Genomic DNA, 16,744 nt, shown 5'->3' on the forward strand with positions numbered 1-16,744 from the left:
ACACATACAAAATATATATGTGTGTGTGTATATACATATATATATTTATATATAGTTGTTCATCTGCTTACAGCTGCAGGTAGCAAAGCTGGCAACACATCAGTGGACCACTCACCCAGACTGGGAAAGCTCAGCCCAACCAGAACAGGGGCAAAGCGACCAGGATTGGAAAGCACTGCAGAACCAACCCCAGGAGAGATGCTAGCATTGCCCAGCCTCACAAATAAGTGTGTGTGGACGCTTCACTGACAGCACAGAAAGAGAAAGCCACTGGGAAAGAGAAGCCTTCTGAAAAAATGAAGGGATGGGAAACTGTCATGGGAACGGAGGGAGGAGCAGGCTAGGAATAAACCCAGGATAGAGATCAGCAGGAAGCTTCTAGCAACTAGGATGAGAATGTTCCAGAACAGAATGCCATTTTTGACCCTTCTTTCCACACAGGCTTTGTGCAGCTTGTCAGTGGAAGATACAAACCCACAGTAGCACAGACAAGACATGTGTGCCTAAGGACCCTCTAAAGTTGTTCTTTCCACACTGCTCTGTCCCACCACACCTCATCCCACCCAAGTTTTCAGTCCCATCTGTTTTCCCACCCAAGTCCTTGTGCTTCATAGAATCACAGAGCTGTCTCAGTCGGAAGAGACCTTTAAGATCTTCAGGTCCAACCATGAACTCACACTGCCAGGTCACCACTAACCCATGTCCCTCAGCACCACCTCTACACAGTTTTTAGACCCCTACAATGATCTATTTCTTCTTGTTTCATTGCATTTTCCCTGGAATAAGAAACTGACCTCAACCTGAGTCCAGCCTCCTTTCAGGGAACTGCAGAGAGCCAGGGGTGGGGACAGAGCATGATCAGGAAGGGACCAGGACCAGGGACCAGCAACAAGACCAGAGGAGGGAACAGGGACATCTCCAGGATGGGCTCAGGCTGGGCAGTCACTCCAGGCTCCATCAGTAGCAGGAGGTCCTATAGTGCCAACCCCACCATGTGTGCCCAGACACCATTGGCACAGCCCAGTTCCACTCAGCCTGGCCACTGCCCACTGGGCTGTGGTGAGCAGGCTCTGCCAGTGACATAGCCTCTCACAGGGTGTGTTGGCAGACAGCTGGGAGCAAGGGGCAAGGTCCCCCACGTTACCACCAATACCCAGCTACCATCACCCCTCAGCACTTGGGCTGGGCCAGTGCCAGGGTGCCAGTGCCGGTATCCACAGCCAGAGCAAGCCAGGTGTGAGCCACTCACTGTCAGTAACACCAAGCACCACGCCTTCATCTGACAAAGGAGAAGCCAGAGCATGGCTGGGTGAGGGTGAGGCGAGGGAAGAGAGCAGAGCCAGCGCCGCTGGGAAACAGAATCCATCTCAGACAGGATAACCTGACCCCTGGAGAGCATGGGGGGATGGCGAGGTGATGACAGAACAGCCTAGAAGAGGCATTCAACCCCAGCATCTTCTCATGGAAAAGTCACAGCCCTGGGTTAGCACATTTATCTCCGGGCGTCCGCTGAATGCCATGCTCTGGGAAGATGGATAGGTCAGGCAGAAACACCCGTGACTCCACGGAGGAGAGCTCACGCTGCAGATCTGGCTGCCTGGAAGCACAGACTGCGCTCAGCACCAAAACACCCAAACAAATTCCCAAGTGTCTTCAATTAATAGCGAGCGATCCCAAAAGGCTGACAGATACTGCACAGGAGGAAGCCTGGGAGAGGTTTGGCCAGATCTTAGAAACAAAACTTCCCTAAATATCAGGAAGCATTTAAAAAGGAAACAAAAAAACCAAAACAACCCCAACCCTCCTGGCTGCTAACATATTTGCAGAGCAGAGAGATGATGGCAGCCACTGCAGCACTCCCCGCGCTCAGCCGGGTGGGTTTTCATTACAGAGCCCTCCAGCATCTCATTACTGTCCATCACGAGGGCTCCAACACCACGACCAGACTCGCTTAAGCAGTGTGAGCCTTGCCACTGCGCTCCCTAATGCAGCTGAATTAATGGGGAAAACATCTTGGGGAACATCCTCACCAAAGAGAGGAAAAACAGTAACATCCTCTGACAGTTCTTGGGCAGCAAAGTGAAGATTCCCAAAGGGAGAGAAGTTCAAAGAATCTCAAGACCTGATGGGGCAGGGCCCTCATGAAAGGCTGCTCATGACATGCCTTTCTCTCTGCAAAAAAAAGAGAGAGAGAGAGAGAGAGAGAGAGATCTCACAGCTTGAGCTTCGGGAACGGGAGGAGCATTTCCACTCTGCAGACATGATTCCACATGAAAAGAAGACGGTGCAATGTCAACCTCTCAGCACTGCAGTGAGAACAAAAGTAAGATGGGGAGGGGGGGGAAAAATACAAGTGTAAAACACAAATACAAGAACAAAATTACAGTAATCCAGTATGCTCGAGAAAAGAAACCTCTCTTAGCTGAGGGACAAATATTTACTGTCATTAAGAAAAGCATTCAAAACACAGATGAAAGAAGACAGGCTGCTGTCAGTCTGATCCTCCCTACCTGTGTTATGCTTTCCCAGAGCCTTGGAGGGGACTCTGGGGCCTCAGGGCCACTGTGTTAACCAAAACAGACCAAATTTTTGCAGTTGTTGTCTTACCTCACTGGGCACCTTCTCATAGAACAGGAAAAGAAATCATTAGGTGTTCAAGCACAGGGTTTGGAGCCAGAGCTTCCAGCTCCCAGCCCCCCAAAAAGGCCAGCAGTAAATGTTTTTGATCTCAATGCTCTTGACGACAAGGGACATCTAACTCACACCTTACTGCTTCACTACTGGTGAGGACTTCGAGGCTGGGGGAGCAGGAGATTGCTCCACTGCCTTTCTATGGCATTTGCAGGACAGTCTGGCTCTGCCCAGTGTCCACTTCTGGGAAACATCCCACTCTGATCCCTCCTTCTCCTGAAGGCCCTTTGCAGCTGAAGCAGTTTCTCCCTCCATACCTGTGTTGTCCTATCAATCAATGCAAAGGGGAAGAACAGCTTTATTGTCCCTGGCTCTCACAACAGAGCCAAGGCCCACTACAGTAACTCCCATGGCATTCATGGCTTTTGCAGGATCTAATCACACAACCCTTTCACCCTTGTGCAGTCAACCAGGACCTTCCCACTGAATTCATCAGATTCCCTCCCAAGTGTTCTGCTCCTGGAAGGAACAAATTCCCACATCTGCAGAAGGAGAGGTGCTGTGTCTGGTTGCATCCTATGGAGAATGGGACAGGTGTGCTGTGTTGTGTCCCTCATTGCCCACTGCTGAGAAAACAAGAACCTGGAGCTCCACATGGGGTGCCACAGCTCCCCATAACACCATAACATTAAAATCTGGTCCAAGGATGAGGACCCCCACTAGAATACATGGATGACGTCCTAAGTGTTATTCTCCATGATCAAGATGCCAGCTGCAGCCTCTTGCTCTGAGCCTCCCCCATCCCACCCAGAGAAGTTTCCTCTGCACTCTTTGGAACTTCTTATCAGCCCCCTGATCCACCAGCTCTCGCTTGCAGGATGTGAGCCAGACTGCCTGCCAGTTCCCTTCTCTGCCGGTGGGATACAAAGCAGGGCAGTCCCCACACACGGTGGGAGCACACCAAATCTGCTCCAGGGGTGGCAGCTCTGGGGGTGCATTTCCATAGCTCGCATTTCCATAGTGTCAGGCTGGCAAAGAAAGGCGAGCACTGGGGAAAGCCTGGCTCAGCAAGGTTGAGAAGAAGGCTCTTCTCCACCAGCCTTTCAGATACAGAGGTCGCGGGCTTGCAAGGGTCAGCAACCCCTCTTAATATTCACCAAAGCAGCAACAACAAAGGCAAGCTGGGGAAAGGGAAGCGTTCCTGTGGAGTCCCATCTTCACTCTGGACACCACTCTACAATGAAGTTATTTCAAACTGCCCATGGGTTAAGCCACGGCTTTCATCCCAATAGCAAAGTCCCTGCTGAGCTCTGCCTGCAAAGGCACATCAAGCAGAGACACTCAGATGACATCTAACCTCACCCCGCTCGCTACGGCGGCCGCCTTTCTCAGCCAGGCTGGTCATTTAGATAACAGAAGAGAGTGTGTCAAATGCAGAACATTTAATAAGACCAGAAGAAGGTCAGCAGCCCTGTCTGAGCAGCACTTTAAAAGCTCCCATCTGATATAAATGTTATCTTGGACATCAGCAAGTGCTCGGTAAATAAAAAGACAAGTTCCACCTTCCAGAGCAAATTACATGAACAATGCTCTGCTTTGATGATGATTCCTAGGAGGCAGCTCTCTCTCTCTCTTATTTCCCCTTCATACACCTGGGCATTAACCAGAAAGCCAAGGCCACTTATTGCTTTCTCATCCAAACAATCTGGATTATGTCTCCCTGAAATCATTACCACGTCGTGACAGCAGCTGGGGAGCCCAGGGAGGGCGCTTGCCTGTGCCGCCGCGCAGCTGCCAGGAGCATGCCGGTGAGCTGAGCTCTACAGCAGCCCGGCCACCACCGTGGGCACCACAGTGGGATGCCAGGGCAAGCACAGCATCCAACCACCTCAAACACTTTCAGGTTTGTTGCTTTCACGACGTGCAAAGCTCTTCCAGGTGTTAACACCAAGTAACACCTGACTGTAACAACAAGGTGTTGACCAGCCTGCAGAGGATTTGCAGCCGAGAGCATTCCCTTCCCAAACTATCTTCCTCTAGAAACAAAGATGTGGCTGTCCCTAGAACAGGTCACCCAGCAGTTGTTTGCCCTGAGTTTCCATCACACATCAAGCACTGGAGAGAGGGACTTGGCCAGCCTTCCACAGCCCCAGCCCAAGCCAGATGAGACAGAGTGGTGGAGGGGGCAAGCCCCTACACCCTCTGCTCAGCATCCCTCACGTAACCCACATGGGCTCTGCGCTAGCAGCAAGGGCTGGTCAGCAGCAAGCGCTTTGTACCAGCCGGGTGCCTTGCTGAGGCAGGCAGGGCTGGGAGAGCACACGAGGAGTTAAGCTTTCCCTCACAAAATGTGTAAAGATGTGGTCTGCACACTTGGTGAGCTGCAACATTTGTGGGCCAAAGCATTTTGCTGCATATTTCTGAAATTATTTGTCAGAAAAGAACGTCAATGACATAGAAAATGAGTTGCAGATGTAACCTTTTCAAGCATCAATAATAACTTAAGACATTTGAGACTAAATCTTAACTCACCAGTGACTACATCACACAGGGTAGTTTCTGAGACGAGGGTGAGCAGATCAGATGCAGAACTGTAACAGATCCCAGCAACGGTGCCCCCCCCCCCCCCCCCCCCCCCCCCCCCCCTCCAGCTCTCCCACTTAGCAAAGAACAATTCAGTTCTGGCATTCACCAAAGCTGCTTCCCTTCCTGGGACCTTTCTTCCTGATTCTCAGGCTGCTCCTGGACCCAGCAGGCACACTAGGGTGGGAAAACAGGCTTCTAGACCAGGTCCAACAGCCAAGTCCCACAATGTGCTGGAAGTAGGATGGCCAGAGTGCTTGCTCTGGGGTCCAACACAAAGGCAAGTCTTTGCAAGCAAGACTGGGCCTTTAACACCTTCCCATTTACACACACACACAACCCCTCTACCACAGCAGCTAGTCCACACTCCAGGCCATGCAAGTTCTGCTTTTGAAGCACAGGAAAGGTGAGGACCCCCAGTAGAATGCAGGGATGTGCACAGCATGTGCAGGGATGCATCCCACCAGACTCCAGGGGTGTGCACACCGCAGCAGTGCTGCATACAGCAAAGGACGTTCAGCTCTGTGAGCAGGGGGCATCGGCACATCTGTGGGCAGGAGCTCTCCTGCTGGCTGCAGGTCCAATGGAACCGTTACTGCTCAGGGTCTCCCAGCATGGCCAGATAGCCAGCAAGGCCACCACACCGGTGCTTCTGCCATGAATATCAGCGCTGCGTCCTCAGAGGCACATGCTTAAGGAATTTAACCACTTTAATACAATGGGCTCAAATTGCCAAGGAATGTTTGTGCATCAGTGTGAAATCAGAAATTCGGGGGAGGGGGTGCTTCAGCTGTCAAAGGCCAGCATCAGGGGGCTGACAGAGCAGACAGTGGGAAGCTGGATTGCATTTGATACGCATCAGCCCATCAAACACAAACAGCCTTTCAAGTGCTAAAGGCCGAGCCAGCCCCGCTCAGGCTGCAGCGGCCCCGCGGGGTCCGACCCGTGCTGGACCCAGGCAGCTCTCCCGGCCTGATCCTTCCACATAAATCACAGAAAAAGGGATACTTCTTAACAGCTCAAATTGAGATGAAACACCTCCATTGTCAGGCCAGCAGCTACCCGTGCCGTCCCCTGACCATGTGTTACTTTTGAGAGGAGGCTGCAGGATGCCCTGCCTGGGGATGTGCTGGCCACTGGGCACGTGTGGATGGACCATCGAGCCAGGGAGCAGTGTCCAGGCTGAGCTCCCCCCCAGCCAGGCCAGCAACTGGGCCAGTTACCATCAGTTAATGACTGGGCAGCAGCAGCCTGCTCAGGGTGGAGAGCAACAACCATGAGGGAGTCCAGCCCAAAACAGAGATCCTGCTGGGGTGACCAGACATCAGTTAAGCATCATCATCATCTTCATGGACATCACTCCTGCTGCCAGTGCCCATTCAGCTTGGCAGGGCTCAAGTGGGAAGCAGTGAGCATGCTCCCACTGCATTTCTGCCGCAGGGGAGCCACTGCCTGAAAGAGCTGAACTTAAATTATTCCAGGGGAAAGAAAAACACCAGACCTTGCCTTCAGATTATCCCCAGCCTTACACCCAGAAAAGCCCTTTCCTGCAGCCCCTTCTGCTCAGCCTGTGCCAGCACCTGGGCCCTAGCCCTCGGGCACTGGCTGCCCTTGGGGCTTTCCTGGGGCTCCACAGCCCTCCGCAGCAGAGGGGATAAATAATGGGATACATAAAGGATCCCCAACATGTGAAAGACAGGCTTTGCTTACAAAGCAAGTCCCCAAGTGATGAGTGAAGGAAAAAGAAGGGGGGAACACGCCTGAGTGACCCTCACAACCACCTCCAGCATGGCACAGTGTCGCTCAGCCGAGCGGGGTGCACAGCAAATAATACTCACTCTGCTGCGCTCCCCGCTCCAGCACCGAGACCCCTCGCACCAGGGAATGCAGGGGAACAGATGGATTTTCCATGGGAAGGATCTGTGACTGCTCCTTCCAGTCAGAGGCGTCAGCCCCGCAGAGCCATGTGTGCAAAGCATTAAACCTGCTCCTCGGCTGGGCCGGCCGCGGCGGGGCTGGGGTATCCCAAAGGAAATGCCCTCAGCCTGGCACGGCGCAAGCAGGCAGCGGTTCAAGGGGCCACAGCTGGAGCCCATCGTTTCCATGTACCCAAACAAACAGGATTTTCCTCTTCCAGGTGCTTCTTGTCAGTGAGGTGGAGGATGGTAAACTATTAAATGGCAGGAGGCAGCAGGGATCTCCACAGAGTGGGTGGCTTCAGCAGGGCTCAGCAGCGGGGGCCACAATGCAGTGTTGGGCTTGCAAGGCTGAGACATTTGAGCAGTTATTCTCACATGACACCAGCCATCAGGACCATTTGAGGCTGAACCCCATGCAAGGAAGATGTGAGCTGAGGGAACAGCCACTAACAAGGGAGAGCAGCGGGGCTGCACCTCACCTCAGCAGCAGTAGGGAACCTTGAGGGTCTGTGGGTTGGAATAGTTTGATTTAATTACAAACATAAGACACCTGTCTCTGCCTTTATTAGCCCTGGAAATTGAAATAGCTTAAAGCAACCTGGAGAGCAGTCCCTGCTGCATTTGCTTGTGCTGCTGCCGGGAATGAAGGCCACGTGTGGGTGTTTGCAAGGGACTCCAAGCTAAAGCCATCATCTGCTTCCCTGCTATCACCACAGAGCTGCAGCAGGCAGAGGGCACAGCACACAGCCTGAGGTTCTGCCAGGCATATGCAGGGCACAGGCACTGCTACAGTCCAAACCCAGCACCTCCCAGCCCTGCTATGACAATGACATTTGGGAGCCCAGATCTCCCCAACCCAAAATGCTCACAGCCTGACAGCTGGCAGGGCATGCAAGTGGCTGTCACCCACAGGAAGGGTGCACACAGAGCCCTGTGGGCAGGTCCTACGCAGGATACCTGGTCCTACTCCCACAGGACAGGCTTTGCTTGGCCAGGGCATGAACTGCTCTGTGAAAGGCCTGGAGTCTACCACAGGCCATATCACCTCCTGGGGAGCACCAGCAGCCTGAGACAGCATTGTGGCAGGCAGGCAGCAGGAACCTGAGACAAACTCGTGTTTTTTCTGGGTTTCATCCCAAAACACATTTCTTTGGGCTGAGTGATACTCTGAGCTCTTTGGCACATCAAGACTTGGGAGCACAAACCACAGAATTCAGACCATTTAAAGATCTAAATATTTTAACAAACAACACAGAAGACCTTCCTAATGTGGGAGGAAGGCATTCTTAGGGCTACCTTTCCAGAAAAGCAAAGTATTTCCTGAGTAGGCTTTCCACTCAGAAGAACAGACCAGGTTCCACAGCCTCAAACAGTCAGAGGTGTGACTTGCCCTGTTGGCATCGAGCATGAGTCTCTCCAACCTTTCTCTTCAGCCCAGCACTGTGCAGAGAGTGCAATGCAGCTGCTGGCAGACCAGCCAGAGACAAGTGACCGCTCTTGGGGTGCCTTTGGGGCAGGGAGATTGCAGACAAGGGTGTGGGGGTGGCCTGTGTGCTGGGGCTGTGCCAGCCCTGACCGGTGGCACGGTGCAGGGGTCATCGCAGGAGTCCCACTTGTGCTCACACCTCCTGGCATCCCACACGCCGCACAACGACCGCGCTGGGCATGTCCAGCGCCGCGCTCCTGCCGTACTGTAGGGGTGCCTATTTACTTGGGAATCATATGTTTTCTGCCCGGGTCCTCACTGTATTCAGAACAGTTACTTAGCTTCAATAAGCCCCTTGTTAAAGCCTTTTCCCTTCTGTAATCTCATCAAACTAACCAAAAGGAGTTTGTTCTGAAATAGAGTCCCATTTTGTACCCGGGCTCCCTATGGGCGATCTCCCCATGCGCGCTCGGCCCCTCCACCACAAAAGGGCTCTGCTTGTCCTGGCGCTCACAAAACACTGCGTCTGTTTGGGTTAGTCAGCAGGGGGTTAATGAAAAGCCCGGCCCTGGGGACTCCCACCTTATCTGCAATCATGAATTTATTGAAGAATGTGTTAATGTGCTGGATTTTATTCATCAGGGGTCAGGGCTTTTCAAATTCTTCCTCCCAGCTCCCCCTCTCTCCATCCCTCCCCAGCAAGCTCACAATGCTGTTTAAACAAAGGACTCCCAACACAAAGAGCAAATTTACACAGTAAAGTTTTCTTGCAAGCCCAGAGCAGAGTCTGGAAGAATTCCAGCTTTATAAAGAGAAAAGGGGGGGGGGGGGGGGAGAGAGAGAAAGGGGGAAGGGAGAGAGGGGCGTTTTGCAGAGGATAAAAGGAAATTGAGAAAAGTTCCCACCTCTTGAATCTCAGCACTGAATATTCTCCACCAGTTAACCCTGATCACTACAAACCCTGGAGAATGTTTCAGCAGGACCTCAGCCCTCCCCAACACCAAACCTGAAGAAGGAGGATCTAACCTGGGGTAACATTTTGTTAGCTTCTTTGTGCACTAATAACATCAGCTCCTAAGTGGGCACTGAAAACGTTAGTTAGGCTGTTTGCCTTGTGCCAGTTTGGCAGGTGGTGACACAAGCAAGATAGGAGTAATGAGGAGAAGCGATGGCTTGTGGTGACTCCATGTCCAAGGGAGAATGTGGCAGAGCTCCTGCTCCCACCTCCTGCACCCCACCCATGAACCATCTCAGGACTGGAGGCCATCAGGTCCTGCCAGGAGCTCCCGTGGATTCTGCCAAGGCACAACCCCACCACTGCCTGCCAGTTCGAGAAGAAAGGCAGTAGGATCCCAACACCAGCTGTACACCCAGAGGGCTCTTTTCCTCCTCCATCACTTCAAACACTGTCCCCACTGACAGCTGTGAATAAAAGGTTGTTTGGTTGGCTGTTTCTGTTGTTGTTTTGTTGGGTTTTTTCAACCACCCCCCTACTGATCTGTCAATTTTTGTTGTGCTCATCATTGCTCTGGAAATTGCAGAACAGGAAGCAACCTTCCACTAATTAACCAAAGATGACCTAAATGATTTTCTTCAGGTCTTGTCACCTCCACTTTCTGCACTATCATTAATAAGCTTGGGTAGTATCTCAGGAAGGAGACTTCAGAACAGACAATCCCCTCTCTTTCCACCCCTGCCAGCAGGCACAGCATTACCGAGTTCACCTAAGCAACAAGGTTTCAGAGATTTTTACAAGCAAAATAAACGTGGAGTTATTGGCCATAAAGCTAAAGCTGCCAGGAAGGCTGCAAACTGGTCACCAGGCAGGGCAGCTTGGAGGCTTGTGGAAATAATTAATATGAAAAGAAACCCATCCTAATTCCATTTCCTAACAAGTTTCTCAGCCAAAAGGATGTCAGTGACCCAGATCTTCATTCCTGTGTTTATTTACTTTGGTTTGCAAGGAGAGCAATGCCTTCTGCTAGCAGCAGCCTGTCACAGCTGGCACAGACCTGGGTGAAGAGGGGCTTAGGTGACCCTGGAGTCACACACAGACACCCCCAGACAGCCGCTGCCGTTCTGCCCAGCTTTGCTGCGTGTGGCTCTGCCCTGGCTCAGACAGGCCTGTTCCTGCCGCAGCCCAGAGGCTGGGTGGGGAGGCTCCAGCCTTCCAACAGCTCCTGGCTAAACCCGCCCCAGAGCCGTGCCTAGGGCTCTGCCACGTCACAGCCACCCCGCTGCAAAGCACAGACACTGGCAGTGCCAGAGCTGAGCTGCCCGGGCTGCCACACAACCACTTCGTGTTGCTGGCTCTTGGCACTGCAGGAGCTGCAGAGGAGCCAGGCAGATCTCGGCACAGGGGATCCAGCTGCACGGTGATGGATCCCTGGCTGCTGAACACACAATGCACGGCTCCTCCGTGACGGGAATGCCAAAGCCTGGCGCAGAAAACAACTCAAAGGACATAATTAAATCAGTTAAATGGCTTGGGAAAAGAGACACAGCCACAGTCAGATCCCAGCTCTCAGCACAGGCCCAGGGCACAGGGACCCACGATTAGGACAGCAAGAACTAGAAAAGCTCTCTGACCAACTCCTTCCTCTTCTTTAGTTCATAAACTATAATCTTGCTAACAAACCTCTGAGAGCAGAGTGCTGGGACCAAGGAGTGCTCAGGGTAAGCAAACACTGGGCCAGCATCACCAGAGGCCACCAGCATTAGCAGATGACAAGTAAAGCCAGCACAAAGAGGAAGAAACCAAAGCTCAGTTTATTTTCATCACTTCACATGATACACAGTGAACAGCGAGCTCCTGCTGGTGTCTTGGAGCCAGGAGCTGGGAGAGGAGCGTTGCTAGGGCAGGAGGGGCAGCTCCAGCTGCTGGCAGCAGCAGAGGAGCCTTGGCACTGGAGCAGCTCTGGCTGTGGAGAACCAGCCACTGTGTGAGCCCAGTGCTTAACACAGCTCACGGCTGGCTCTGCTGCAGTGGCTCACACAGTGAAGGGAGCACTGCTGGTTACACTGGTGCTGGGGAGCTGCCCCACAGCAGCACCGGGGCTGCTCAGCTGCAGCTGTGCTGCAGGAAGGTCCATCCAACCCAGACAGGCTCCAGAGCCACCAATGACCTCAAGAGGAGAAAGGGAAATGCTGCAACAGAGAGAGGACACAGCAAAGTGAGTGGGACAGCCTGGCCGAGAGTGAAGCTGCACTGAACACCTCAGAGACTCAGCAGCTGAGAAGGTCCCAGTGATCTCAACTTATGTGGCCACTACCATGCTGCAAACGTCTCTGAGGAGAGAGGTTGGGAGCCACCAGTGGGAATAAAGAACACCAGAAGCTCCCTGACCTCAGACTGGTTGCTGGTCCCACAGGCAACTGGCAGCTGGACAGGGAGAGGAGCAGGTCTCATCTTCTGTGGGTTCCCACAGCGAAAAAGGAACCACAGAGCAGCCAGGAGCATGGGCTACAGGGGTTATGTTTCTCTCTCAGGATCAAAAAGAAGTCCAGACTTAAACACCCAGACAAATATAATTGCAATAATCTCAATGGGTTTGAGCTGGAAGTTAGGGGAAACCATGCAAGCTACTTGCACCACATGGGGCAAAGAGCTGTGAGCATAGATCCACTTCTCAGAAGGGTGCATGGGGAAAGGAAGGAAGCAAGAGACTTGTTGTTGGAGCCAGAGTTACAAAGTATCTAACAGATAATTACCGTGTTTAACAACACAGACTGTTTCAAAACAAGCCAGCTTTTACAGCCACAGTCGGTCAGTTTCCGTCTGCCACCTCTCCACCCAGCCAACACAGAGAGGGGAGTTCGCAGGGCTTCACACAGCTCACACTGGGACCAAAGCATGGTCTGAAAATCAAGCAAAGCTTCTCCCTCCACAGACTGGAAATGGCTCTAAAACCAACTTCAGTCTTCCCTTAGTGCTTTCAGCGTTAGCAGCCCAGGGAGAGGGAAAGAGGGAGGAATGGATGGCTGGGTGGATGGGATGCAGTGCCCTGGCACTCTGTGTTACCTGTGAGGTACCAGATGCTGGTCTAGCAGCCAGACCACGGCGGGAGCAGCACAGTTTGTTGCTGTGTGGGGACGTGGAGCCCACCTTGATACGCTGCACCCAACACTCGGGACTCTTCTCAGCCTTCTGCACCTCAGCCCTGCTGACAGAGGACAGTTGAAGATGAGACACCACTTCTGTGTCCTGCCAGGATGGAAGCTAGGGGAGGCTGACCCTCCAGGAACGCATCTGAACACTGTCTGGGCTATTGTGCTGCTGTCTCGTCTCTTTGGTTTTTTTTTTCCTCTGAAGAACACCATCTGACATTTCTCCTGACAGATTCCTTGGAAAACTCACAGGAATGTGAAAGGATTAAGAGTCTGCCATTGGACTACTAGAGATAAAGAGATTTTTAAGAATCTTGGTAAGAGCTCTTGCTTGTTTACTTTTTACTCACAGAAACCTTGCCAGAAGTGCTGTGGAAAATCCAGCATCTGGCTCACAATGAGGCCAGAAGGAACCTACTCTTTCACCAGGGACCCTCCAAACCCAGAGAGGAGCCTCCTCAGAATCCAGCTGCTGCTCCCAGGGAGGTTTGCCCTCACTAAGCCAGCCCCCTTCACTGCAGATGGGGCAGCTCAGAGACCCTCAAGGATTTGCTGTGTGATTTATCACAGGAGAAATTATTTCAGCTAAGAAGACTGTGCCAGGGGAAGTTTAGGCTGGAGGTGAGGAGAAAGTTCTTCACTGAGAGAGTCACTCGCCATTGGAATGTGCTGCCCAGGGAGGTGATGGAGTCACCATCCCTGGAGGTGTTCAAGAGGGGATTGGACGTGGCCCTTGGTGCCATGGTTTAGTCATGAGGTCTGTGGTGACAGGTTGGACTCGATGATCCTTGAGGTCTCTTCCAACTTTGGTGATTCTGTGAAGACATTTCTGACCAACTCTGGTTAGTTCCAACCGTCTCCATGGCAGTGTCCAGCACTGTCTGACCCAAAGGGGCTGAATCTGGCTGCCCAGGCAGAGGGATCAGCAAAGCACAGGACTGCCAAAGCCCAAGGACATAGTCTCAGGCTGCGCCAGGGGAGGTTTAGGTTGGATGTTAGGAAGAAGTTCTACACAGAGAGAGTGATTGCCCATTGGAATGGGCTGCCTGGGGAGGTGGTGGAGTCACCATCATTGGAGGTGTTCAGGAGGAGACTTGATGGGGTGCTTGGTGCCATGGGTTAGCTGTTTAGGTGGGTTGGATTGGTTGATGGGTTGGACACGATGATCTTGAAGGTCTCTTCCAACCTGGTCTGGTCTGGTCTGGTCTGGTCTGGTCTATTCTATTCTATTCTATTCTATCCTATCCTATCCTATTCTATCATATCCTATCCTATCCTATTCTATCCTATTCTATCCTATTCTATTCTATCCTATTCTATCCTATCCTATTCTATCCTATTCTATCCTATTCTATCCTACTCTATTCTAAACAGCAACCCCAGACTGTCCCACAGCCACCCAAGCCCTGCCACAGCAAGCAGGGGTAACCCTAGGTCCCATCACGAGGCCCAGGGCTCAACCTCTGGCCGTGAAGAGGTCGTTTCACTTCTTCACATCTTGTGGTGGGGGGTGGGGGAGAAAAAGGGCTTAGCACAAAAAATGACCAAGCATGGTATGAAATGTACAATAGCCACCATTAACATCATATTTATTGTTATTTAGTTGCTCAGTAAAACATATACAGATATGTACAATATGCATGAATACAGAAGACTGCACTTTACATATTTTTAAAAACAAAACAAAAAAACCCAAACAAAAACAAAAAAAAAAGAAAGGGGGGAGGGGGGGGAACACTCAATTTCATGAGCTGTTGTCACAGTCTTCCAACCAAGCATTGAAGAAATGAATTTAACAAGAATCCAAAAACAAACCAAAAAAAAAGAGGGAAAAGGGGAAAAAAAAAAAAGGGGGGGGAAGGAAAAAAATAAGGGGGGAAAAAGTAAGGGGGAAAAATAAGGGGGGGAAAAATAAGGGGGGGAAAATAAGGGGGGGAAAATAAGGGGGGAAAATAAGGGGGGAAAATAAGGGGGGAAAATAAGGGGGGAAAATAAGGGGGGAAAATAAGGGGGGAAAATAAGGGGGGGAAATAAGGGGGGGAAATAAGGGGGGAAAAATAAGGGGGGGAAAAAGGGGGGGGAATAAGGGGGGAAAAAGGGGGGAAAAAAGGGGGGGAAAAATAAGGGGGGAAATAAGGGGGGGAAAATAAGGGGGGGGAAAATAAGGGGGGGGAAATAAGGGGGGGAAATAAGGGGGGGGAAATAAGGGGGGGAAAAATAAGGGGGGAAAAATAAGGGGGGAAAAATAAGGGGGGAAAAATAAGGGGGGAAAAAAATAGGGGGGGAAAAATAAGGGGGGAAAAATAAGGGGGGAAAAATAAGGGGGGAAAAAATAAGGGGGGAAAAAATAAGGGGGGGGAAATAAGGGGGGGGAAAAATAAGAGGGGGGAAAATAAGGGGGGAAAAAATAAGGGGGAAAAGGGGGGGGAGGAAGGAAAAAAGGAAACAACCAAAAAGAAACCCCAAAACCAAAAGGAGAAGGAAGGTTACAGGATTGCCTAACACACAGCAGGGGCAAGGTCTTGTATTTTACATGTGCAATAACGTTCTCAGTTTGTGATGCAGCACGGATTTACCAGTGTTCTCAGGTGGCTGTTTTCTGTTGGGTTGTTGTTGGGGGGGAGGGGGGGAGGGGGGTTGTTGTTTTCTTTCCTTCCTTTTTTTTTGTTTTTTTTTTGCTCTTCCACAAACCAAATTCAGTCCAAAGAAATCACATCCTTTTGCTTAAGGCTGTTTCTCAAAGCTGTTAATGTTCTCGGGGTAGCGGAGAGTGATAGCGTTTGTAACGGCTGGAAATGGCAGCCCGCAGTTCCCATCAGCTGGAATCTGGGAGCGGGTGGACTCAAACCAACTATTTTAATAAGAGAATTTCTAAGACAAAATTAGACCATTTCCTCCATTAGCCTTGAGCAATAAAGGAGAAACAATTCGATAAAAATGGGTTATGCTCTCACGCGCCATCCAGCCAACAGCCCTGAATCTAGCGGAGAAAACCTCACACTGCAGCCTAACAGAAACCGTCACAACGGACCAGGTTGGTTTGTCTCTCCCTCCCACGCCAGCCCCACCACGGCCAGGTCGCTGCCCTGCACTCTCATTGCCCCCTCCTGCTCCTCACCAAAGGGGTGAAGGTTCTGCCTCACCCTCAGTGACTGGCAGCCCAATGCCAATCTCCTCTTTGGGAATGGCAAGTGGCCTCCGAGCAGCCCCATGGAGATTTGATGGCCAGATGACACCACCCTGATGCTCATTCCCTTCTGCCCATGCCACACAAATCCTTACCTATGTGATGAGAGTCACCATAACCAAACCAAACCAAGGTAAACCCCCTCACTGATACTCTGACAGCTGAGCTGGAATGCCAGAGGGCCAGGGAAGAAGAGATCCAGGGCAAGCTGATTGGAGCAGGTGATAACTAAGCCTGTTCTCCCCTTGCTTTGGCAAAGGGAGATTTTGCCACTCCTCCCAATTTACATGCAAGAGACATTTTGCTCTGCTTGCTGTGTTCAAGGCTAATGCAGAGCTTCTTTTAACAAATACCATAGGAGCTGGGGCAGGAGAGGTCCAGGCTCCCCAAACCTGGCAGCTGGGGCCAGGCAAGGCAGAAGTCTCCAGAACACAGAGGGGAAGCCACACTGAAGCTGTTGCCCCCAACACAAAGATTGTGCACATCTTAATGGGACATTTAACACAGCTCTTTGACTTCTTGGTACAACATCCCTGTCTGGAAGCCCAACAGGACAAGCAGCTGCAAGCTGACGTTATTCTAGCTCTACCCAAGTCACCTGGGGACACATAGCTCATAAAATGTCACCCTGTTGCACTGGCTCATCCTCTGAAGGAAGCCAGCAGTGAGCTGTGGGCAGAGACCAGACCTCATGGACAGCTCACCCCTGCCACCAACGTGCCTTTGACCCAGTTTGGGCTGATGCTGTTTGTGCCTCAGTTTCCCTCTCCACAAGAGTGCAACTTAGCTCCTGCACTACAGACTTTTACCTACAGCTCCCAGAACTGCTTCAGCTGGAGTAGGGCATAAATCACTTCATGTTGGGCTGTGCTGGTGCTTTATGCTTGTTAA

This window comes from Melanerpes formicivorus, unplaced genomic scaffold, assembly GCF_026170545.1.
Source record: "Melanerpes formicivorus ecotype bairdi unplaced genomic scaffold, bMelFor1.0.p_v2 SCAF_60, whole genome shotgun sequence".
In the NCBI taxonomy this organism is placed as follows: Eukaryota; Metazoa; Chordata; class Aves; order Piciformes; family Picidae; genus Melanerpes; species Melanerpes formicivorus.